Below are 24,720 nucleotides of genomic sequence, written 5' to 3'. Positions count from 1 at the left end.
TCTTTAAATCCGGATTTAACGGATTCAGTGTCGGATCGCTTATTTTTGTTAAATTTTAAAAAAAAATGTAAACCTGCCGATAGTATCGATAGGAAAAAGATCAATCGATATTCAGACAAAAAATAAAATATCGATATTGCCATCGATATTTTGCCAGCTCTACTCTGGTGCATAGGTTCGATCAGCTGGACAATCGATAAAAAACCTAAAACCCCGTTTACACTGCTCTTTAATTCCGGATTTAATGGCTCGATCATCTGTTTTCCCTTTTTAAAACAGCTGACGAAAGCCTTAAATCCGGATTTAATGAGCAGTGAAAACGGGATTTAAGAAAGTTTCCAAGTCTCAAAATTTTACCCAAACATTTCTGACAAGAATGAGAAGACTGTCGTCTGAGGAGCACACCAGGGGAAACAATAGATATAGATACCCTACTTCTCCGATCAACATCAATGTTCTCCTCTGGACACAAGCTGTAGCTGCAAGGATGATCTTGAAGCCTCAGCCCATGCCTATATGCATCGATGTTTATTCCATCGTCCAGTATCAAAAGTTTTTAATATTTGACCTAAATTTGTTAATTCATCATGGATTATAGGTACCTGTAATAAAAACGAATTTCAGGCCTCTTATGCTTATTCCTGTCATGTCATTATGCCTTATCATCTCTCAGACGAAATCGTTGAGTGTTTTTTTTTTTCAACTTGACGGTTGATGACTTAAAAATGTATCACATCATCATAAACACTAACAACCGTGGACGATGAAAGAAGAAGGCAAAGAGATTACAAGACTAAACTGCTGTGTCTGACTGACTTCTCCTATGTTTCACATAGCAAAACACAAAAACCCCAAACCCCAAACCCCAACTGTTCCTCTCACCAATTCTGCTCCCCACAAATTATCAACACAATGGCAACCCAACGAAAAGAGAAGATTTTTCGTTCACAAGGCAAAATATTGCACAGAAAGTCCCATACACTGTGTGTATTTCACCTATAGTTGAAGAGAGCGAGAGCGGCCTAACACACTTACACAGCATAATAATAATAAGGCAAACGAAGCGAAGTCAAATAAAGCCAACAGCCGAGCAAACGAATGAAAATTCTTCAAACGAATTTCGCAGTACAAAATTCAACGGCTTGCCTTGGCTCGAGTATAGTATTGGGCTATTGCAGCTAAGAAACGTTGTACTACCTTCAGCAAGCCAACTACCAGTGCTCCAAACAATTCAGAGAGAACTCTCCTCCAACACAACAACAGCAGCAGTAGCAGCTAACAAAACAACAACAACTAAATCAAAACAACAACCAGCTCTTTGCAAGAAATTCCAAGTGAAAAAATAATCAAAAATTGTCATTTTTGTGCATCGATTCCGGTTAAAAATTCACCAGGATCGTCCAGGGGTAAGTGAAAATCATTCCACTATGACCTCTCAGGCAACACCTCTAATATTTTATTTTCAAAAAGTCACAAAAATCCGTGACGTTTTATTATATAAAAATTGCATTCGAATAAAACGCAAAATCTCGAAATTTCACAATGTCCCATTTCTTATGGCCATTCACCGCCACCACCATTAAAAGATAGAGGCAATGTGTTCCCGAGCGTTTGCGTGTGTGTGTTTTGGGTGTTTTTCTCAATGCGCGCGCTTTTTTCCTTTTCTTAAGTGTGATTTTAAAGAAGAAAATTAAAAATATTATTGTTTTTTAAGAAAATAGTGAATTATTTTTATGAAGGAGGCAGAAAAGTAACTTCTTCTATAGGTGGTGAACCCAACTTAGCAGCAGATGACGACGGTACAGTTAATTAATCTTTCTCGGGTTTGATGAGACAAAAGTAAATCACAACGACATCCGTATTTATAACATACATACAAACTATATGTATGTATGTACATATTTATGTACTTAAGTAGAGTATGTATTGAGTGTTTTTGGCCATATTGAATAAAAACGAAACGTACAGCAGGCAGTCAAACTGCTACTATACTACACCACACACATAATAGGTTTGAGAGCTAAGTAGAGAAAACACTTTTTTTTAAACGCCAAACAGTGTAGACCAAGAAATGGACACTTGAGCAAAATATTTCCATTAAAAAATAATTGTTGACATTTGATTTTTACAGCTTTTTTTGGAAGAAAAGTTATTCATGGAAAAATTTGACTCAAAATTTTATTTCCTGGCAAATTTTATTTTCAAAGCAATGTGGTTTATTTAATTTTTATTGATTTAAATCGAAGAAATTTATTCCTAGCATTTTACTTAAACGATTTAACGAAAATTTTTGAAAATATTAAAACTTGGTTTACCTGCAAAATTTTATGAAAGATGAGGTTATTAGGAAAATTATCCTTTTTTTTGTCTATAAAAATTACCTTAAGAATAGAAAGAATAATACAAATATCTATAGAAATTTAAACTAAAAAAAAACAAAAGATCAAAATCCCAGATGGTTTTATATGGCAGCTATATCACGTTATTGATCGATTTAAACCATATTTGGCACAGTTATTACAAGTCATAAAAAAACACGTCATGCAAGCCGAATCGGATAGGAATTGGGCCCTCCAGACGCTCAAGAAGTCAAGACCCCAGATAGGTTTATATGACAGCTATATCAGGTTATGGACCGATTTCAACCATACTCAGTACAGTTTCTGGAAGTCATAATAAAACCCATGCCAAATTTCGCTATATCAAAACGGGGACCGACATAGCCCATTTACAATCCCAACCGACCTACACTAATAAGAAGTATTTGTGCAAAATTTTAAGCGGCTAACTTTACTCTTTCGTGTAAAGTTAGCGTGCTTTCGACAGACTGACCATCGCTAGATCGTCTTAAAATGTCATGACGATCAAGAATATATATAATTTATGGGGTCTTAGACGAATATTTCGAGGAGTTGCAAACAGAATGACGAAATTAGTATAACTATGATGGAGGGTATAAAAGTTGTGTCTAAGCACAATTTAGGAAAACATTGGAAGTTCATTGATAGAATTTGCCCAGTACAATCTCATAAAACGGTCGAATTTTGATTTTCATAAAAACATTTAAATTATATTATTTCTTCTCTTAATACACATATGTATACATATGTTCATGCATAAAAATTGACCTACCCTAATTGACAATTGCTTTGTTTTACAAGCAATAATACACTAAAATGTCTTGCCAAAGCTGAAACACACAACATAGGGTAATATTATATTTATCCGTAACGAACATTTGGATATATACTATATAGTATTGGGTTAAGATCTATAGTTATAAGTCTCCTTTCAGAAATACAAAGCCAAAAGTTGAAAAGAAAAATATAACATAAAGTCATTTTATCTATTTATGAAGACTATCTTCATCTTCCTCCTTCGAAACCCTTAGCATTTGAAATCTGTTGAATGTATGTTAATCATCTTCCCATTAGTAGTAGCCATTCTTTTCTTCGAATTCTGCTGCAAATTAAAATATCAATAGATCTCTTATGAATATGACAAATTATATCTGTGTTCATACGAGCATGCTAAAGTGTCAAGAATGGCGCACTCATATAGTGATGCACAGCTTATTTCAACCACCCATAAATCAAGTACACAATTAAACAAAACTTCAGTATTACTAAAGATAGATAACAAAACAAAATATCACTGTGTTAAAAGTGCCATTACACTACAAGTTCTTGTCTTATGACATGTCAAATTTTACTATTGTTAAGGTTGCACACACATCACTTTTCAAAATAGCACTGTTTTTTTTCTATTAGAGCGATGCTATATTCCTCCTTCTGACAAAAACATAAAGAAATCTGTTGTTTTTGTTGAAAGTTGAATGAAAGCAACCCCAAATTAAATTGTTTTCACACCTTTAACAATTTTTAGCCATAAAACCCCGTTTACACTGCTCCTTAAATCCGGATTTAATGGCTTGATCATCTGTTTTTGCTTTATAAAATCAGCTGACTAGAGCCTTAAATCCGCATTTAATGAGCAATGGAAACGGGGTTTAAAAAACAAGCTTTTGCTCACGTATTTAGGTTATGTTATACATAAATAGGTTATGTTATAATATAAATAACATACTAGTGCGATAGCAAAAATGATTAATCGTATAAAAACTGGCAATTTTTACACACATAATGAAATACCAATGCTTAATAAAAATTTACATGTCATAAGACAAGAGCATGTAGTATGATAGATCTTTAAGGAAGTATATTAAAAACAAAACATAAAATGTGCTAGCTGTGTGTGTAGAGAGAGAGAGAGTGAGAGAGCACGAAATGTTTCTGTACACAGAATATCGACACCACAGCTTATTTCAATCATCGAGTTATTAATGAGTATTACGGCCTCTCATCTACTCAAATAACGGTAATTTCACTTATGCCAGTTCGTTGAAATACTCGCAATGATCTAGGATGGTTATTTAGTATGGTTTCTCCATTTAAGCAACTCTGATGCCATTTTTTTTCATCGTGGGGTAACGCACTACCATCGAACAGCGAGAATTGCCCCTAAGCCTCAAAAACAGGTGGCATTTCAGAGCTACAGAGAAGAGGGTATTGATGTATTACGATCTTCAATGTATCGGGGACGCACAAGTAGTCAATACCCTCTCCTCAACTATTGAGGGTGTCTAGGGTCGCCAGGGTCGAAACCTTTACTGTCTTTTGAAGAGAACTTCCGCGGCTCTTATGGCTTCCTCAGGTTTAGGCCTAATGAATTCTTAAGCAGTTCAACAAAACATTGATGTGTGACCCAATGAAGGGCTGACTTCCAAAATGTTAGTTGCCTTGTATTCGAACAATGTATAGTGTTTCAAAATGCAACGGTACTAAATGTTTACATTGTATTCTATTCCAAAATATATTCGTGAAGTATATTTAACGCAACAAAAATACAACCCAGCATCAGTTTGATTGTTGATGCTTTAGCAATTTTTTGCTTTTGCACATACAAGGGATAACAAAAGACGAAGAAAAAAAATGGCCGTGTAACAAATTTAGGCATGTTATGGTAACACTTTTAATATATTTATCACTTTTTTTTTTGGTATTTTTTAACACATTAAAAAAATATAAACTATTTATTGCACTCGTATGTTTCATATCGTAAACAAGGCGTTTTAAATAAGGTGGCCGCATCGGCCAATTGCTACAACAACAAAACATATTTTTTGGAAATTTGGTGTGTCAAAATTTATAAACAGTGGGAAAAAAATTCGATTGGCCCTGACATTTAAAATTTTCGGCAAATTTGTTTCAACCAATCAGAGAAAAAAGTTTATTAATTTCTGAGTGTCAAGAAAACACATTTAAAAATGAGGCTTTACCCAAAAAAGTGGCTGGAACATTGAAGTCCGATTTGTGTGGTGTTCATTGCTGTCGCGAGAAGCTTAGGCTGTGAGCTACCGAGCGCGTTCACAGGTTACGGATGCTCCAAACGCACTAGTTGCAACGGCAGTCGCGAGCAATCCCAGAGAGATGTTATCGGCAACTTCAAATAATCAATAATCAAATAATCATTGCTCACCTACAGGAGTCTGACGAGGATCGCCACCTTCACATGAAAATGTGGCTACAACAACAACCCACAAAACCACCAATATGGCAGGTTTAGTTTTCATAAGGTCATTGTAGCCGTAGATAGCTACCAAGTGAATGCTAACTAATGGCTCAAATAGGAAGATTGTGATTAGAGCTCATTCACAACAAGGAAGGATTGTGTACCCCTTTTTGGCTCTTGGATATCCGTCGTATTTTCAGGTCATTCATGGTGTGTGGCCGTTCAGAGTGCATAAAGTATGCTGCCACAATACTAGGTAACTTGGTATGTTCAGGGGACCTCTCCTAGAAGTGAGGGAGCTGTCGCTTTCATTACTGAAGTTTTCCTGTCTATATGCAAAAGTTCTTTCGCCATTCTTGACTACTAAAGCTGTCGATTGCATATTGGAGGGAGCTTCTCCAGACCTCCTATTCTTCATTTTATTTTCTGGCATTGCATTGGCGTAAATGTTATCAGTGTTCTTCTGCGCTTTTTGAATCTTTCGGGGGCGACACAATAGACCTAAGTTCCATGAGTGAAACTTATAGTGAATGAGGTTGCTAGACGCGTACCATTATGTACCCTAAGTTTAAAAACCATAACAGCAAACACAATTTATAAATTACTTATTATGAAGTTTATATTTTTGTACGGCGAATTCAAAAATTAGTTCACATATCAAATACTCTCAGCTGGGTTGATGCGGCCACCTGATAAATACGCCTTGATCATGCATGTAAACAAAGCCCACAGTTGCTTTGTTTCGGTACTTTGCATGCGTGCGAAATTTAAACACCGCATGGAGAACGGTATCCAAATTTTGCATTAATACATTTTGGAAGTCAGCCAAGTATATATATATTCTTGATCGTCTCGACATTTTTAGTCGATCTAGCCATGCCCATCCTTTCGTCTGACCTGACGAAATCATGGTATAGCTCAACGAATGAAGAGGTTCGATTGAAATTCTGCACAAATTATTCTTATTGATGTAGATCGTTAGGAATTGCAAATGGGCTCAGATTTGTATAGGGATTGTAAATAGGCCAAATCGGTCCATGTTTTGATATAGCTGATATATAAACCGATCTTGGGTCTTGATTTCTTGAGCCTCTAGAAGGCGGAATTCTTATCCGAGCTGGCAAAATATCGATGGCACTATCGATATAAAATTTTTTCACTAAATATCGATTGCTATTTTTCCGATGGATACTATCGGAAAAGTTAAATGTTTTGCAAAAATAAACAAAAATTAGCGATGCGACACTAAATGTATCCTTTAAGATACATTGCGCTAACATTTTGAATAATGATTTCTCTCGTGATTTCCAACCGATTTTATTCTTGGTTTTATTTGGTCTGTGCGTTAATGATCTCATTTTCGTTTGAAATAAAGGAAATGGGAAAATAACGATAGTATCGGTATTATCGATATTTATTATTAAAATTATCGAATGTTGCGATTATCAAGTTTGCCAGCTTTACTTCTTTAGCTTCTAGAGGGCGCAATATTTATCCGTTTTAGCTGATATTTAGCACGATGACTATGCTTATGACGTCCAACAGATGTACCTAGTATGGTCCGAATAGGTCAAACCCGGATATAGCTCCCATGTATGGCGATGTGTGCTATGTGTGCAAGCATATAAAAAATATGTTGTTATGACCTCTCATTATCCTTTTTTAGTTTCAAGCTCAAGCTAAATTTTCAATGCCACCCTGTAACACAAAGTTAAAAAGAATGGTGGAGGGTATATAAAATTTGGTTCAGGCAAATTGAATACGCTTTTAATTTTTATATCCTCCACCATAGGATGGCAGTATACTAATTTCGTCATTCTTTTTGTAACACCTCGAAATATGCGTCTGAGACCCCATAACGTATATATATTCTAGATCGTCATGTCATTTTAAGTCGATCTAGCCATATCCATCCGTCTGTCTGTGGAAAGCACGCATACTTTCGAAGAAGTAAAGCTAGCCGCTTGAAATTTTGCACAAATACTTATTATTAGTGTAGGTGGTTGGTATTGTAAATAGGCCAAATCGGACCATGTTTTGATATAGCTGCCATAAAAACCGATCTTGGGTCTTGACTTCTTGCAGCTCTATAGGGCGCAATTCTCGTCTGATTTGACTGAAATTTTGCGCGTGGTGTTTTGATATTACTTTCAACAACTGCGCTAAGTACGGTTCAAATCGGTCCATGTTTTGATATAGCTGCCATATAAACCGATCTTGGGCCTTGACTTCTTGAGCCTCTAGAGGGCGCAATTCTCGTCCGATTTAACTGAAGTTTTGCACGTAATGTTTTGGTATCACTTCCAACAATTGTGCATAGTATGATTCAAATCGGTTCATAACCTGGTATAGCTGTCATATAAACCGATCTTGGATCTTGACTTCTTGAGCCAATAGAGCGAGCAATTCTCATCCGACTTGGCTGAAATTTTGTACAACGGCTGCTCTCATGACCTTCAATATACGTGTCTAATATGGTCTGAATCGATCTATAGCTTGGTGCAGCTCCCATATAAACCTATCTCCCGATTTTGCTTCTTGAGCCCCTACAAGGCGCAATTTTTATCCGACTGATGAACTGAAATATTACACAATGACTTCTACAATGTTCAGCATTCATTTATGGCCCGAATCGGACTATAACTTGTTTTTTTTTACATTTTTGATAAAATCTTAGAAAACTTAAACTTTTTATTTCTTCCAACTATTTATTTGATGTTTCCTCTAAATTGTCATAGCAGCCGTCTTATAATTTTCAATCTCTTCTGTATGAAGAAATCACCCAAGTCAGTCAGCCAGTTCATAAGGTACGCCACCACTTTTGACGTTACATTCACATTTTTTATTTGCTTGCTGTTCAGTGCTGTGCTGTGGTGGTGTTGTTGACTTGCTTAGTTTTATACACATTTCGGTTCGCTTTGGTGTTCATACATTTTTATTATTTTCTTTGCCTTCCCCACACACAAAGCAATCGACGACGACCTCAGAGATACTTAAGTAGGCTGGCTGGCTGACTATACCAGCTGTACAGTATAAGCAAATATGGGGATAGAGAAAACCTTTTGGATTTAACATTTTCAAACATATAATTGTCCATTTTTTATTTAGATAGTTATTGGCTTGTCTTATCAATAGTTTTATTGAAAGGAAATTTATCTGTAATATAGAGCTCGGTGAAAATATCATTCGTTTACTGCTTATTGTCTAACTGTACTCATTCTTGTTGGCCATCACTGTTTTTAGTATTAATCGTTGGTTTGCTTAACGAAACCAGGCCATACAAATGCTCTTCTCTTTGTACTACAGCTACAGTGGTGGCGAATGTCATGCAAACCAAACTAACAATAACGTTTGTTTACGCAAAGTGGCTAAATGATTGCTGCAATGATTGTTGTTGTTGTTTGTTCTTAAACCTCCCCTCCACGTCTCGGTTCTATAGGTTCCCCTGCCTTTTATACAAGTATCTGTTCCTATTCTTGTTCACCAAGACTGTTTTCAGTGGAAAAAATAATTTTGTTGTTTTCAAGTGTGCCATACAAATGCTCTCGTTTGCCTATAACAGCTACAGTGTTGGCAAAATATTAATAAAAGCCTTTGGTTATAGAATTTAAATAATTAAATTTCATTCTCAGGCAATTTTATAGAAACTTTTCTTCATTTTTACAGTACATTTAGTTGTTTTTTTTACGTTTTTCAAGCCCTGTTTCTAGAAAACACATTCTTGTTCCATTTTTTTCATAGATTTAGATAAAAACTTAACCAAATTTAATTAAAAGTTATTTTTTATATCCTTATCAAACAAAACTCCCACTTAATACCCATACGTAAAAAAAATCTTCAAGAAATCCTTAAATTCCCCATTAAATATCAATTTTATTCCACAGCGTGTACATTTTCACCGACCCTTGACTGTATAAAGCCATTTTCTCATACAAAATTCAACATTTGTTGAATAAGTTACAGTTGAGATGGTATACGCCACACCAAGTAATTAACAATAATGGTCACCCAAATAGATACACCTTGAAATCATGGCGAAAATTCAGCAATTTCAAGAAATTTGTTTTAAATATCCCCAAATTCCGTTAATATGTTGTGTAATTAATAAATTTTATTGATTTTCCCCCAAAAATGCCCATTATTTACATGTTTTGGTCATAGTGGACATTTTTCATTATTTCCACTGTACTCTCTAGTACAAATGTATGAGAAATGAGCACTCTTGTTGACGACGAGTTTGTATACATAACAGCTACAGTCTTGCCCCCGCATAGGGATAGCGGTATTTTCATGAAACCCAACATTTTTCGGGGATATTTTAATGCAAATCTATCAATTGCTTTGAAATTAAAGAGAATATAGGGCATTTTTGTAAAATTTTGCTTTGAAAATTCAATTTTTCAACATTTTTAAATAATCTTGAAGTGTCCCTTTATGGGAAAATACTGTTGGCATATTTGCTGTACTGCTTGTTGGCTGGCTGTGGCTGGTTCGTTTATTCGTTCATTTTACGAGTGGGGTAGATGTGAGTGAGTTTGTGTGCGTTGAGAGCTTGGCGCGCCGTACAAAACAGAGCCACCAGAGATAGGAACTTCAACAACGTCAACCGTTGAGATATCTGCTGCCGTTTGCATGCCTGCCTGCCTGCCGCCCGACTTTTACTGGTACATACGTAACTACGCTTGTTGTTTGTTATACAGGCAGTGGCCTGCCTATACATATGAATATGTACTACTATGTTGTTGTCGTTGTCGTGTGCATGTTGTTAATGTTCCTCTGTTCGTTCTCACAGCACTCTTTGCCCCTCGTTTATGCCATAAACCCCTCTCTTATCCACAACCTCCTCTTTCACACATCTCATCATAGCAGCACCAATAATATTCCCTTGTATATTGAAGAGTGCTTTGGTGACTGACTTACAATTTTGCCTTATTGCCGAACAGAGATGCAAAAGTAAATTTCAAATTTTGTACCAGCAAGAAATCTTTTTTCAGAAAAATAGATCTAATTTAGAATTATAGAATTGATTACTAGACAAAATTTGTGCAAGATACCTATTTTATTGAAACAAGTTTTGTTTTTGTATAAAAAATAAATTTTGACAAAATTTTCTTTAAAAATTAAAATTAAAAAAATTAACTTTGAAAATAAATTTCTGTGAAATCTGTGAAAATAAAACTGGCAGAATTATCTACCCTAATTAAGTTTTAACAAAATCTTGTACGAAAATAAAATTTAAACAAAATAAGCCATGAAAATAGAATTTGAAAAATTTTCTTTAAATTTTGAAGAAAAAAAATCTATTTGAAAAAAATCTGTAACTATTGGGTTGCCCAAAAAGTTGCGGATTTTTTAAAAGAAAGTAAATGCATTTTTAATAAAACTTAGAATGAACTTTAATCAAATATACTTTTTTACACTTTTTTTCTAAAGCAAGCTAAAAGTAACAGCTGATAACTGACAGAAGAAAGAATACAATTACAGAGTCATAAGCTGTGAAAAAATTTGTCAACGCCGACTATATGAAAAATCCGCAATTACTTTTTGGGCAACCCAATATAAAACTGGAAAATTTTGTATATAAATTAAATTTTGAAAAAACCTACAAAAATAAAATTTTGATAAAATTATCAAAACAAATAAAATTGTTAAAAATTATGTATTAAAAAAAAAGAATTAGAAAATTTGCTTGAAAAATAAAATTTAAAACAATTTCCATGAAATTTACATTATGAAAACAATTTCTACCCAAATTAAGTTACAAGTAAAAATTTTGTATATGAAAAGAAAATGTTGACTTTTGATCTACTAAAAAAATTATTGAAATTTTCGAAATATCCAATTATTTTTTAATTGGATCGAGGGTACGGAAAGCGTGCACTCTGGATTTCGATGCAATATGGTTCATATATGTATAACTCTTGGAACACGAACATGGGATTTATGTTTGGGTCCATGATCACTCCTATAAAGAAACCCCCCGAGGAGTTCCAAAAATGTAGCGGAAAATATTGTTTTAAAAGAAAGAGTAGCAAGGCGGATTTTGGTCTAGCTATAGATGTAGACCAATAGTAATTAATATATTTTTTATAGTAACTTTATGAATTACATACATTGCGGAAGTAAACCCAACAGAAAAACATTCACGATTGTGATTGAAAAAAATCCGAATTCAATTAAAAAATGTTTGATTGAATTAATGTTTTAATTGAAAACATTTTTACTTTCAATTAATTTAAAAAATCATTTTTAATTATTTGAAATCATTTTTATTTTAAATTAAATTTTTAATTAAAAAAATTTTCGTGTTTTTTTTTTCTGTGTAGGTGCATGAAATTGTGCAAACAAATACTTCTTATTAGTGTAGGTCGGTTGGGATTGTAAATGGGCAAAATCGGTTCATGTTTTGATAAAGCTGCCATATAAACCGATCTCCGATATGGCTTCTTGAGCTTCTAGAGAGCTTAATTCTTACCAACCTTATTTGGTATGAATTAAGTATGTATGTACTTTATTAGCCAAAAATGATTAAAATTGGGCCAAAATTATAAATCGATGTATCTCGCTATCTTGTATTATACACAACTATTTTTAAGTGGCAACCGAGAATTTCGCAAAAGGTGCATACCCAGCTTTTCGGTACCATAAAAAATGCATTGACATACATGCTAAGCGAAATTTTCGTTACCAAAAATTTCGTTTGCAGATACGCAGCTCAAATGAAATTTTCTTTGCGTAACAGGGTGACATAACACAGGCATTGGAGAATTTATTCTTGCAATTGCGAATGAAAATGAATGTTGTGACAGCTCTATGCAACATAAAATAAAGTTATTTGCAAATAAAAACGGTTAATTTCAGTACATATGCAGTATATTAGCCAAAAATTATTAAAAATCTGCCAAAATGGTAAATTGATGTTTTTCGTCATCTTTTAGTCTACAATCTGTTTTCCAGTGTAGACATAAATGTCTTGGCTGCAACAGAAAATTTTGTTTTAGATGCGTTCTCCACTTTAAGATGAGTATTCTGTATAGCTTTGCAGTGGGAATGCTGTCAAACTCCCAAATAGGCGTTTATAGTGAGTAAAATGGTGAAAAGAAATTTTAATGGCAACGCTTGAAACCATTGTCGGCATCATTTTGTTACCCACCACCATAGGATTAGGGTATACTAATCTAGTAATTCCATTTGTAACACCTCGAAATATTGATCTAGGACCCCATAAAGTATATATATTCTTGATCGTCTCGCCATTTTGGGCATGTCCGTCCGTCCGTCTGTCGAAATCACAATAGCGGTCGAAAGCGTAAAGCTAGCCTCTTAAAATTTTGCACAGATACTTGATATTAATCTACGTTGTTGGGAATTGCAAATGGGCCATATCGGTTCAGATTTGGATGTAGGTCCCATATAAATCGATCTCGCGCTTTGAATTCTTAAGTCCCTGGAAGCCGCAATTTTTTTCCGATTGAACTGAAACTTTGCACATGGTGTTTTGTTATGACTTCCAAAAACTGTGGCAAGTACGGTTCAAATCGATCTATAACCTGATATAGCTCCCATGTAAACCAATCTCCTGATTTGACTTCTTGAGCCCTTACTAGCCGCAATTTTTGTCCGATTTGACTGAAATTTTGCATGTGGTGTTCTGTTATGACTTCCAACATTTGTGCAAAGTACGATACAAATCAGCTTATAACCTGATATAGCTCCTACATAAATCGGTCTCTCGATTATCCTTATTCGGTTCCTAGAAGCTTTAATTTTTCCTGGTTTGACAGAGCTTGGTATGTAGAATAAAATAAGCCCTTTAACTGAATTTAGTTTGTTTAAATTTTTATTAGAATTCTTGATGGTGGGTTCCAAAGATTCGGCGTGCTTATATTTATGGAGCTTGGTGTATGGTATCGGCTATAGGTAATGGGAAAAAACAAAGTTTTTTGCTGTTTTTTTTTATTATTTATATTTCTAATATATCGGTCGACGTCGTCAAACCATTTTCAAGGATTTTAAAATATGCAGTTGCGTTTTACGTGATGCTGTTGTATTCACCGATTGACAGCAGACGGTGAATACAACAGCATCACGTAAAACGCAACTCCATATTTTAAAATCCTCGAAAATGGTTTGACGATGTCGACCGAAATATTGGAAATAAAAAAAAAAAACAGGCAAAAAATTAGTTTTTTCATTACCTATAGTCGATACTATACACCAAGTTTCAGAAATAAATTATTGATAAAATTTTCTATAAAAATTATATATATTTTTTGAAAAAAAAAAAAAATAATAAAAAATTTAAAATTTTCTTGAAAAAATATATTTTCTATGGAAAAATTAAACTAAATTTGTCAAAATAATAATTTTTCTTTACTTAATTTATTATAAAAATCATAGATTGTCTATTCATAAAAAAAGGCATGAATCCCTCACAAATATTTCATTTGTCTACGCACAATTTGTACTATTCTGATGGCTATTGTACAGTGGTACTCTCACACAGCGCTGTTAGTACAGCCAGCCAAACAGCCATTCACACACAAACCGGCGAGCGGCGGCCAAACAGTCAGTATATCGAAAATATCATCAACAACGTACTTACATATAGCTACATGCAAGGCAAACATAACCAAGAGTGTGCTGCTGCTGCATTACATAGAAATAATTTTCGTTCAGTTGGTTGGTTTGTTTGGTTGTTGAGTCGTTCGTTCGTTCGTTGGCTGCTTATTGATGGTGGGCAAGAGAGGAGAGTGCAATAATGAGTGGCGGGGCTGTGTGTGAGGCATTGGCTGTAGTAGTAGAGCAGTAAAATACTGCTGCTGGTTTACAGCCAGTGTTTTGTACTCTACCATGAGTCAATCGACTTAACGTAGTTGCTGCCGCCTTCTACCTTCAACATAAACCCTCAAAGCTAAATCCCTTCCTTTTCATCAACAACAACAACAGCAGCAGCAACAACATCATCACCATTGCCATCATTGTCGACATCGTCATCATCAACAACATCACATTTTCCCCCTTATAGGACAGATACACAGATAGACCAACATACATTCGTTTGCTCGTTCGTCTGTTTGAAATGGTAGCTCTTCTGCTGTGTTATAATCACAGGCAGGGTATGTATTTCATATTCATTCTTTCTTTCCCTCGTCGCATAAAAATGTTGTTCGTTCGTCGACTACTGGCTGTGGCTGGCGTTTGCTTTGCTTTGCTTTGCCTCATACAAGTACAACGTACAAGCAGGCAGGCAGGCAGACAAGCCAAAGGCAGGCAGCAGTAGTAGTAGTATCAGCGTTTCTCATAGCTGCCCGTTGAGTTCAGTTCAGTTGAAAATTTCTTCTTCAGAGTACTACAGTACTATTGCTTCTACACTGCTGGTGCTGTATAGTTGAATATCTGTTCTTCTTCGGTCTTTGGATTGTGTGTGCGCGATTGTGTTTTGTGTGTGGTATAAATCTATTTTGTTATTTGCAAAAATTTTCTGGGTGCAAAGTGTATAGTGAGTGGCGACGACAACTACCACGGTTGTTTAAAAGACTCATACAATTCTTCTCGAGGCCCAACAGCAACAACCATAGCATAGAGGAAGTACGAAAAGCTTAAGAAGCCCCCCTCAGTCAATCGTCATACCATATCAAATTTAAAATTTCAATAAATTAGTCGAAGAAAAAGGTCTATCAAGGCAAAAAAAAACTGTAAGTCGCAATAATTGTTTTTGTTTTTTACATAGAAAAATGTTTATTTCTAAGAATATAAACATACCTATACAAATACAATAATTTATATTTTTGTATCCATGAATTTTTTATAATTTTATAAATTAAATACAATAGAACAGTCAGCTATTCTCCTACTACTCTCCAAATTATTTTCTTCTTGGGTTAAAACTATTTCCTTTTTTCCCAGCCTCAAAAAAGTATTATCTAAATGAAATAGAAAAATTCGCAGAATATTTCAAATTTTCAAATTATGGCGCTAAATATTTGCTCGGCTTTGGTTCACACACTGAGGCACTCGCTCATGCAGTAAGACACCAACACTATAGCATTCGTTTAATTTGAACACTTCGTGTCGTGAAACCTTCGATTTCCGTTTCTCGTTTCTTTTCTAGTAGAGTCGTGTGTGTGTGTGTGTGGGTTAATTTGTGGTAACTTCTCAATTGAGTGCATGTTAAAATAAACATGAATAAAGCCGAACATTTTTTACCCTTCTTTATTAACTTAATATGAATAGATACATAAAATATATATTTTATCAAAATATTATGTAAAAAATTGATAAATAATGGCAAAAAAGAATTAAAAAAAAATTGGAAGCTTATATTTTCTTAATGTAAATTGATGTCGTTATAATCCACATTTGTGGCAAAAGTTTGATTTGATTACTAGCCACATTGAGAGATAGATCAATAGCAACCGTTATCTCAGACTGTACTCTTAAATTAATATTTTTTTTATTTCTACAATTTTCTGAAAAAAAAAAACTTTATAAAGAATTTTGATTTTATAGCTTACTACATTTTTTCTATAGAAAATTTTGTAAAAATTTTATTTCATTAGAAAACTTTGTCAAAATTTATTTCCTTTAGAAAAGTTTGCTAAAATTTATTTCTTTAGAAAACTGTCATTTTATCTTTCTAAATAGAAATTTTTGTCAATATTTTATTTCTACAGAAAATTTTGCCGAACATATTTTTAAAACATATTTCTAAGCAAAAACGAGCTAAATCAGTTTTATGTGTACTAAGCAGTCCATCTCATATATATAAAAAAATAACCAGACGAAATATACATAGGTAGGGTGTTTTTTATGAAAGATAACATACATATTTAGGCTAAAGTGCAGCTTACGGGTCAAATCGCAAAAAAATCTATTTTTTCGCGTACCACGCTAAAATGACCCTAGGAAGATTAATATAAAGTCCGTTTTTGGGGTTCGGGCTTAGGTGGCCCCCAACGGGCCTTTCCCCTCATCAAGCGAAATGACGCCGAATATAGGCAATTAAATGCAAATTTTGCCCATGAACATTCCACTAAGGAACAGGGGCAAACTTCTCATATATCAATGAGTGCAGTCCGATTCAAATTTAAGCTCAATGATAATGCGCCACCTCTTTATTGCCGAGTCCGAACGGCGTGTCGCAGTGCGACACCTCTTTGTTGAGAAGTTTTACATGGCAGAGTACCTCAAAAATGTTGCCAGCATTAGAAGGGGAAAACCACCGCTGACATTTTTTTTCTGATGGTCTCGCCGGGATACGAACCCAGGCGTTCAGCGTCATAGGCGGACATGCAAACCTCTGCGCTACGGTGAGTATAGGCAATATGGTACTCAAATTAAAGGAAATTTTGCCTAGAATACGAATATGAACAAAAGTTGAAAAAAGTACATGTCCCGTATATGAAAGGGGGGAGTTTAGGAAATTAGAGCCCTATTTTGCCTTAAACATGAGAAATGACACCGAATATAGACAATATTGCACTTAAATTAAAGGAACTTTTTGCAGAGCACGAATTCAATTTAAACAAGAAAAATCGTTCTAAGTTCGGCCGGGCCGAATATTGGAAATACAAAATAACTTTAATTGAAGGGCATAATTTTATACTACATACCAAACTTCTGTCAAACCAGAAAAAATTAAAGCTTCTAGCAGGATTCACTGAATAAGGTTAAGCCAAGCGATCAGCCGACAACATTTTTTTTAATTTTTGGCAGTACTGGGCATTGAAGTTGTCAAATTGTTCTCTTTTTCCCATTCATTCTTTGTTTACGTTTTCTCCTATTTGATGACTTTTGTAATTGGCTTAATTATGTTCATCCACTTTATGTTTTCGCAAGTAACCTAACCTTCTAGGAACCGAACAAGAATGATCGAGAGTCCGGTTTATATGGGAGCTGTATCAGGTTATAGACTGATTTAGACTGTATTTGACACGGTTGTTGAAAGTCATAACAGAACACCGCATGCAAAATTTAAGTCAAAAATTGCTGCTTGTAAGGACTCAAGAAGTCAAATCGGGAGATCGGTTATATGGAGGCTATATTAGGTTATGAACCGATTTGAACCATACTTAGCACAGTTGTTGAAAGTGATACAAAAACACCACGTGCAAGATTTCCACCAATTCGGATAAGAACTGCGCCCTCTAGAAGTCGAGAACCAAGATCAGTTTATATGGCACCTATATCAGATTATCAATCGATTTAGACCATACTTTGCACAATTGTCGGAAACAAAACACCGCGTGCAAAATTTCCACCAAACCGGATAAGAATTGCGCAAAAGATCGGTTTACATGGCAGCTATATCAAAACATAGACCCATTTGGTCCATTGTCTATCGCAACCGACCTATTTGTAGTATTTGTGCAAAATTACAAGGGGCTAGCTTTACTCCTTCGAATGTTAGCGTGCTTTCGACAGACGGACGGACATGGCTGACGATCAAGAATATATATATACTTTATGGGGTCTTAGACGCATATTTCGAGGTGTTACAAACGGAATGACAAAATTAGTATACCCCCACCCTATAGTGGAGAAAAAAAAACGCGCGATATTTTTGGAAAATAATTTTAGCGCTGCTTTCGAAAAAATATTTAAAACCCTCCCCCACCAGTTGAGCAAGAATCGGGTTCAGAGTCCGAAGCAGATGGTTTGGAGGATTCAAATTAGGAAAATGTCAATACCAACCAGTGAGAGGTGGGCAGTTCCGTGATATTAAAAGGTACTCACGATAATAAAAGTTCTAAAGGGGATTAAAATCTGACTATCACCTCCACTCAGCAATAGCTGGTAAATTTTTCAAAAGGGGTTCAAAATTGTCTAGGCCTTGCGGCGTCGGCATTGACTTTTATGTTTTTTTTTTGCCAAATTTGTATTCTAAACGTAATGACAATTTCCTTTAATTTGAGTATCAAATTGCCTATATTTCTATAGAAAATGTTGCCAACATTTTATTTCTATAGAAAATTATGTCAAAATTTTATTTCTACAGAAATTCTATAGAAGTTTTTTTTCTATAGCTATAAATTGTTCATTCCAATATACATGCTGAGCCTTTTTGAAGTAGGTTTTTATTCTCGACATTGCTAGAAAATCATGTTCAACTAGATAATCAACCAACACATATCGCAAATCCAACTCCGCCAATGAATTCTCACTGTAGCATGTGTGTCCACGGCAACTTCGAAAGCTGTAAAGCATAACGGTTTCCTTTTTAGAATGTGTTATAAGCATAGAGGAGTATATCATCATCTATAAAAAAAACTAAATTGACTTCATATGACGAAACCAACGCTTGTATGTGGGCTGATCGCTTGGCTTAACCTTTTTCAGTGAATCCTGTTTGCTGCCCTTGGGAATTAGGATTCTGAGTTTTTCAAGCGATCAAGGTACATCAATAAAGGGTACATTCAGTTGTCGACAATAAATATCTTTGCTCGCCATAATATAACAAAATGGTATCATCATTAGCACAACAACAAAAATCTACCCCCAACGAAACTACCTTGAGTGGCAAATACCGTAAATTGAAATGTCAAAGTGATTATAGAAATAAACGTTGTTTTACATCTTATCTTCTTTAAATGTGCTCTATATTTGTATTTGCATCATTATAACACTTATGTATGTTGCTTATGTGTGGAATATCAGATCAAATAGAATTTTTTTTTAAGATTTTAGAAAAAATCACAGCTGTGTTATCAAGCCTTCGACGTATAATATTTGACGGTAGTATTTTGCAAACATAATACCGTTTTTATGTTTTCGCTTTGTATATTAGGACAAAATAAAACAAATTAAAAGCATTGAAAACAGCTGGGCACACAACTAATCTTCCCTGTATTGATCTACCTTATTCGGGAAATTTTGTTATATTTGTACTCTGTCATTGCTGGCACGGATACCAGTGATGCCAACTTAGTGCTTTTCGCACTAGATTTGGTGCTTCTTAGGTTACCATTATCTTTTGTTAATTCGTTTACTCGTCGTGATTTTCTTGGTTTTTTAACTTATTCCAAGAATAATCCAAACGCTAAGCTACAATAGTCACCGTAGCGCAGAGGTTAGCATATCCATCTATGACTCTGAACGCCTAGGTTCAAATCCTGGCGAGACCATCAGAAAAAATTTTCAGCGGTAATTTTCCCCTCCTAATGCTGGCAACATTTGTGAGGTACTATGCCATGTAAAACTTCTCTCCAAAGAGGTGTTGCGCTGCGGCACCATTCGGACTCGGCTATAAAAAGGAGGTCCCTTATCATTGAGCTTAAAACTTAATCGGACTGCACTCATTGATATGTGAAAAGTTTGTCCTTGTTCCATAGTGGAATGTTCATGGGCAAAAATTTTCTAAAAACAAAATTAGTGCACTTTTACTCTTTCGTACCCTTCTTACAATTTTTATTACGCTTTTTGTTGGTAAATAGTTGGCATCACTGACGGCTACTGTTTAGTCTAAAGTTACGACATCTAGTGTCACTACAATAAAGATTATAAAAAGAACTTAAGATGCTTTCCATTACATCTTGGCAAGAGATAATGCACACCCAATAAATCACAATTTGGTGCAGCTGGAAAACAAAACGTATAACTTATTATTAGGTATTGAAGAAAACCGACATTTTTAACATAACAAGGCTGGTACTATATTCGTTGTTCGCGATATTTTTCGCCGATTACTTTTTTGAGATGATAGATTGTAAAGTAAAAAAACTTGCTGATTTCGTTCAGTAGAACATTTCCTCATTACTTATGGCAAAAATTTAATAAAGTTGTTATTTTCGTTGTTTCAAAAAATTAATCGCGAAAAAAGGGTTTTGAAACCTTGAAAGCCGAGCAAAGTATTAGCCAATAATAAGTACTTAGTTCGTGTTTAAAAGCTGGTAATACATGAAACCTGCAAGTTTTTTTTTATTTAAAATCTTTTATTTAAAAAAGTAACCACGAAGTTTCGTAAAAAGCGATCATAGTACCAACCTTATAGCGAAAACTCCACATTTTTCACAATTATTTGTTTTAAACACTGCAAAAAACTTAATGATCACATAATTGTTTTATTTAAATATCTTTATAAAACCCCGTTGACACTGCTCATTAAATCCGGATTTAGAGCTCTCGTCAGCTGATTTTAAAAGGAAAACACATGATTGAGCCATTAAATCTGGATTTAAAGAGCAGCGTAAACGGAGTTTAAACAAAAAATTTTGTGTTTTTTTTTTTGGTATAACATAAAAAATAATGAAAAATTTTTTATTTTCACTTTTTTATTTAGTAGGTACATAAATGTCTTAAATCACTTTTACATTCTCCCATTGACAATTCCAAGCATTGAAAATATGAAAACAAATGAAATACTTCGCCAGATATCATATATAGCGTGAATTAAATTTGCGCCAACAAACGAATAACCGCTGTTGTTAGTGTTTATTAATGTCGACAAGCCAACACAACGATCTAAAATAGCAATGGGACACTGCCGACAACAGCATTGTGCTGTTGTCATCAACCGTCCGTTGTCAGGTTTTCTGTTTATTTTTGTTGTATCGTAGAGATAGATATATACACCGCTTGTTCGTTTGCACACACTCGTTTACACATTATACTATATCAGCAGGGCTGCCAGATTTGCCGATTTTTAGCTTCATAAATTGCAGTGCCGATATTCCGATTTATACCCTTAAAGTATAAATTTTTAAAAAATTTACAAAATTGATTTTTCTTTTTAATTTCTATACTCAACTGAATGTTGGGGATATATTCATTTTATCACTCCGTTTGCACTACATCGTAATAACCATTTCCAACCTTACAATATATATAAATTCGTGAGTGTCGTTAAATTCTAAGACAACTTAGCGTCCGTCTGCCTGTTATAACTGGGCTATAGCCTTTAAAAATTAAAATACTGAGCTGAAACTTGTCACAAATGTTATGCCATAGACAGGTTTAGTTCAAAAATGGGATATATCTTTATTAGACCCCCATGTTATCCTATTTTCTTAATAACTTTTTAAGTTCAGAAAAGTGATATTTTATCTGATATCGCTCCAATTTGGTACAAACATTTAAGCACAACCCCTCAACACGAATGTTAAATACAGTCAAAATCGGACTACGTTTAGTTGCGGTAAAGACCGATCTCTTGATTAAAAATCTCAAGCTCATTTAGTATTAATTGCATTGGGCGCCCTGGTAGCCGAGTTGGTAGCGTGCTTGCATTACCAGATCAGGTCTGTTGCTACTGTGGTATCACAGTGAACTAAGTGAGTCTGTAAAGGACTACCACTCTTACCTAGTATTAATTGATACCAGGTTTAGCTGCAATTTTTTAAAGTTTTTTGTATGGAACCCCTTGTACAATTACACTCCAAATCGGAAGCAATGGATCGGCAGGGATACATGTATGTATATGGCTGTCATTTATCTCTATGGATCTCCATATTCGAAATTTAGTTTATTTGATATACACCCGATTCTAAACAAATTTAGTACCTAGGGTGGTAATAGACCCTTGAAACCCAAATAGGTCTTAAACGGTCCATATTTAGATAAAGCTGTTCCAAAGGCAGAGCTCCCGCTTGAACTTCTTGATCACATAAATAGCGTTTTTTTACCTGATTTCGAAAAATTTGTATGATTGGGTTATAACTTGATTAACTTGCTACACAAACTGATTTTACTAGCGATTGAACTTCCTGAGCTGAAAAAAAGTTTTCCCAGTTTAAGTCAATTTCCGCCAAAATTAGATAGTTTTTGTCTTTTTTAAGTAAAACTATGCATTACATTGCTAAAACAAAATTTAATATTTTTTAGCCAAATTATTAATTTGTAGTGCCAAAAATCCCAATTTTTTCTTTAAGTGTTGAATATTCACCAAACTAATCTGGCAGCCCTGTATATCAGCTAAAAATGCCTCGGGCAATGGCTGCCGGCGCACAATCTGTTCTTTGTTTTCCTATCGGTTCACTCACGAGTCTTACAATAACACACAACACAACAACCGCAACAATAAGTGATAATGCCAAAACTTAATCATTGCGAGAGTGTTAAGTCAACAAATAAAGAGACCGGTAAAAGCATGCTCACTTGAAAACCATATAACATACAATACTAAAAGTATAAATCAAGACCTACATATAAACGAAGTAAAGTTACTGACGAATGGCGAAATTAGGTATACCCCTTCTTTGGTGGTTAATTTTATTTTTATTCAACAATATTTTGACAAAATCTTCAGAAAGACTTCGAATGAACCATGAGAGATTCCTACTGAAGCAATACTAACCAGGGATGATAATTTGGATACTTTGGTACTTTTTTGATACCTTTTAAGTATCGAAAGTACTATGGTATCCCCTCGAGTCATTTGGCATTTTTGCGAGATATAAAAATTTTTCATTACATAAATACGCTGAACGCCGAAGTTCGAACCCTGGCGAGACCATCAGAAAAAAAATTTTCAGCGGTGGTTTTCCCCTCCTAAAGCTGACAACATTTGTGAGGTACTATGCCATGTAAAAACTTTTCTCAAAAGAGGAGTCCTAACAAATCCTATCGAAATTAGCAAAAACCATTTCTAAAGTATTTTCTTAATGTCAGTCCTATTGTCGAAATGTGGATCTATGGGGAGCATGTTTGAAAGACGTATATTATTCCTAGTTAAAGAGCAATCTAAAGCAAAATATGCTCTATGGGAGCTATCTTAAGCTGTAGTCCGAGTTCATACTCGAATGTAACAAGAAGGTTCCTTATCAATGAGCTAAAAACTTAAATCAGACCGCACTCATAGACATGAGAGAAGTATTCCTGGAGTTCTTTAACGCATTAACGCTGAATAAGTAGAAAAATACCAAAAAATAGAGATGAAAAATTTAGTTTGAATTAGGTAAGAGATATCCAAATGCAGTTTGGACTGGCATAAAGTGGACTAATGAAACTAGTTGAATAAAAAATGTTCCCGTCATATCAGGTTATGTTCTGATGGAAAATTGTTTATACCTCGAAATTTCAAGCAAAAATTTTCTGAAAACTCTTGCGTTTGATAGTTTCTAAGTTAAAAAGATACATTTATAGATTAAATCCTTCTACTTTTGACAACAGGTGCGATTTTATATTTAAGTCATACAAATCTGCGTTTCATAGGAAATGTTCGTAAAAAATTTAGGAAAACGATTTCCAAAGGAGACTTAAGAAATAAAAGGCAATTTTTTTAAATAAAAAAAATTAAAAATTTTTGAGCCGTTTACACTACAACTCAAATCCACTTGTTTTGAGAAAAACAGTTTTGCCTATTTTTTGTTTTTTTTTTCTTATATAACCGTATTGACTAAAAAATGGTACCTTTTGGCTACAAAAATTACCCTTTTAAGTTGTTTTTAATAACATTTTGCCAAACTCACTTACCAACCCTGGTACTAACTATATAAGGTACTATTTTAATGATTGTATATATCATACCTGATTGTTCGCTCTCTCTCTCTCTCTCTGTCTTTCATAGCTATACTTGCGTTGTACATTTGATTTATTCTGTTATCGGCTGCGTTATTAATTCAATAGTTCTATATCACTTCTGGCATAGTACATGCATTCCTTGGTGTGATTTATTGATCTCAAGATTAATACGAGCAGTAAATTAGCATTGAATGAAACGTGTCTAATGACGATTTTTCTAACTATTTTTAGAAACGAATATTTTGTTCTAATTTCGGGAGTTTGAAATTTCTATAAAAATAAAACTTAAGTTTTATTACTATTTTCTTAAAATCTAATTTTTAAGAAAAAATAAAATAATAAATATGTAAAATAATATATAACAGGTTATAGATCGATTTGGACAATGCTTGCCACGGACGTTGGAAGTCATAACAGAAGTCTTTGTGACATAATAGAAGTCTTTGCTCGCGGGCATAGAAAAAACGAATTGTAGCACACGTACAGTATAAGCAGTCTCGTGCGACTTTGGTGTCACTCATACAAACACAGTTAAGTATTTTCAACTGTGTTAGAGTGTCCATCACAGGACTAGATTGATATTAACTTTTTGTTTCTCAATTCATTGCTTATTTTTCGAAATTAGCTGATTATATAAAGGGAAAACAGATGATCGACAAAATGTTTGTGGATTCTGGCAGCAAATTTGAA

The 24,720-nt window shown here is 34.4% G+C and overlaps 1 protein-coding gene across 2 annotated transcripts in view; it reads left to right on the top strand.

Moving 5' to 3' along the window:
* The first annotated feature begins 1,129 nt into the window (after nt 1-1,129).
* LOC106081250 (high mobility group protein Z) overlaps nt 1,130-24,720 on the top strand; it is a 42,046-nt gene continuing 18,455 nt past the window's right edge. The window contains exon 1 of one of the 2 annotated variants that reach the window (XM_013243087.2): nt 1,130-1,406. The gene's annotated coding sequence lies outside the window, so the exon portion shown is untranslated. Of the gene's footprint in view, nt 1,407-14,847; nt 15,270-24,720 lie in introns of those variants that run through there. The other variant, XM_013243088.2, reaches the window with a different exon arrangement.

Source organism: Stomoxys calcitrans, chromosome 5, assembly GCF_963082655.1.
Source record: "Stomoxys calcitrans chromosome 5, idStoCalc2.1, whole genome shotgun sequence".
Taxonomy (NCBI): Eukaryota; Metazoa; Arthropoda; class Insecta; order Diptera; family Muscidae; genus Stomoxys; species Stomoxys calcitrans.
Note: the sequence above shows the minus strand (reverse complement) of the source record. Positions and strands in the feature narration are given on the sequence as shown.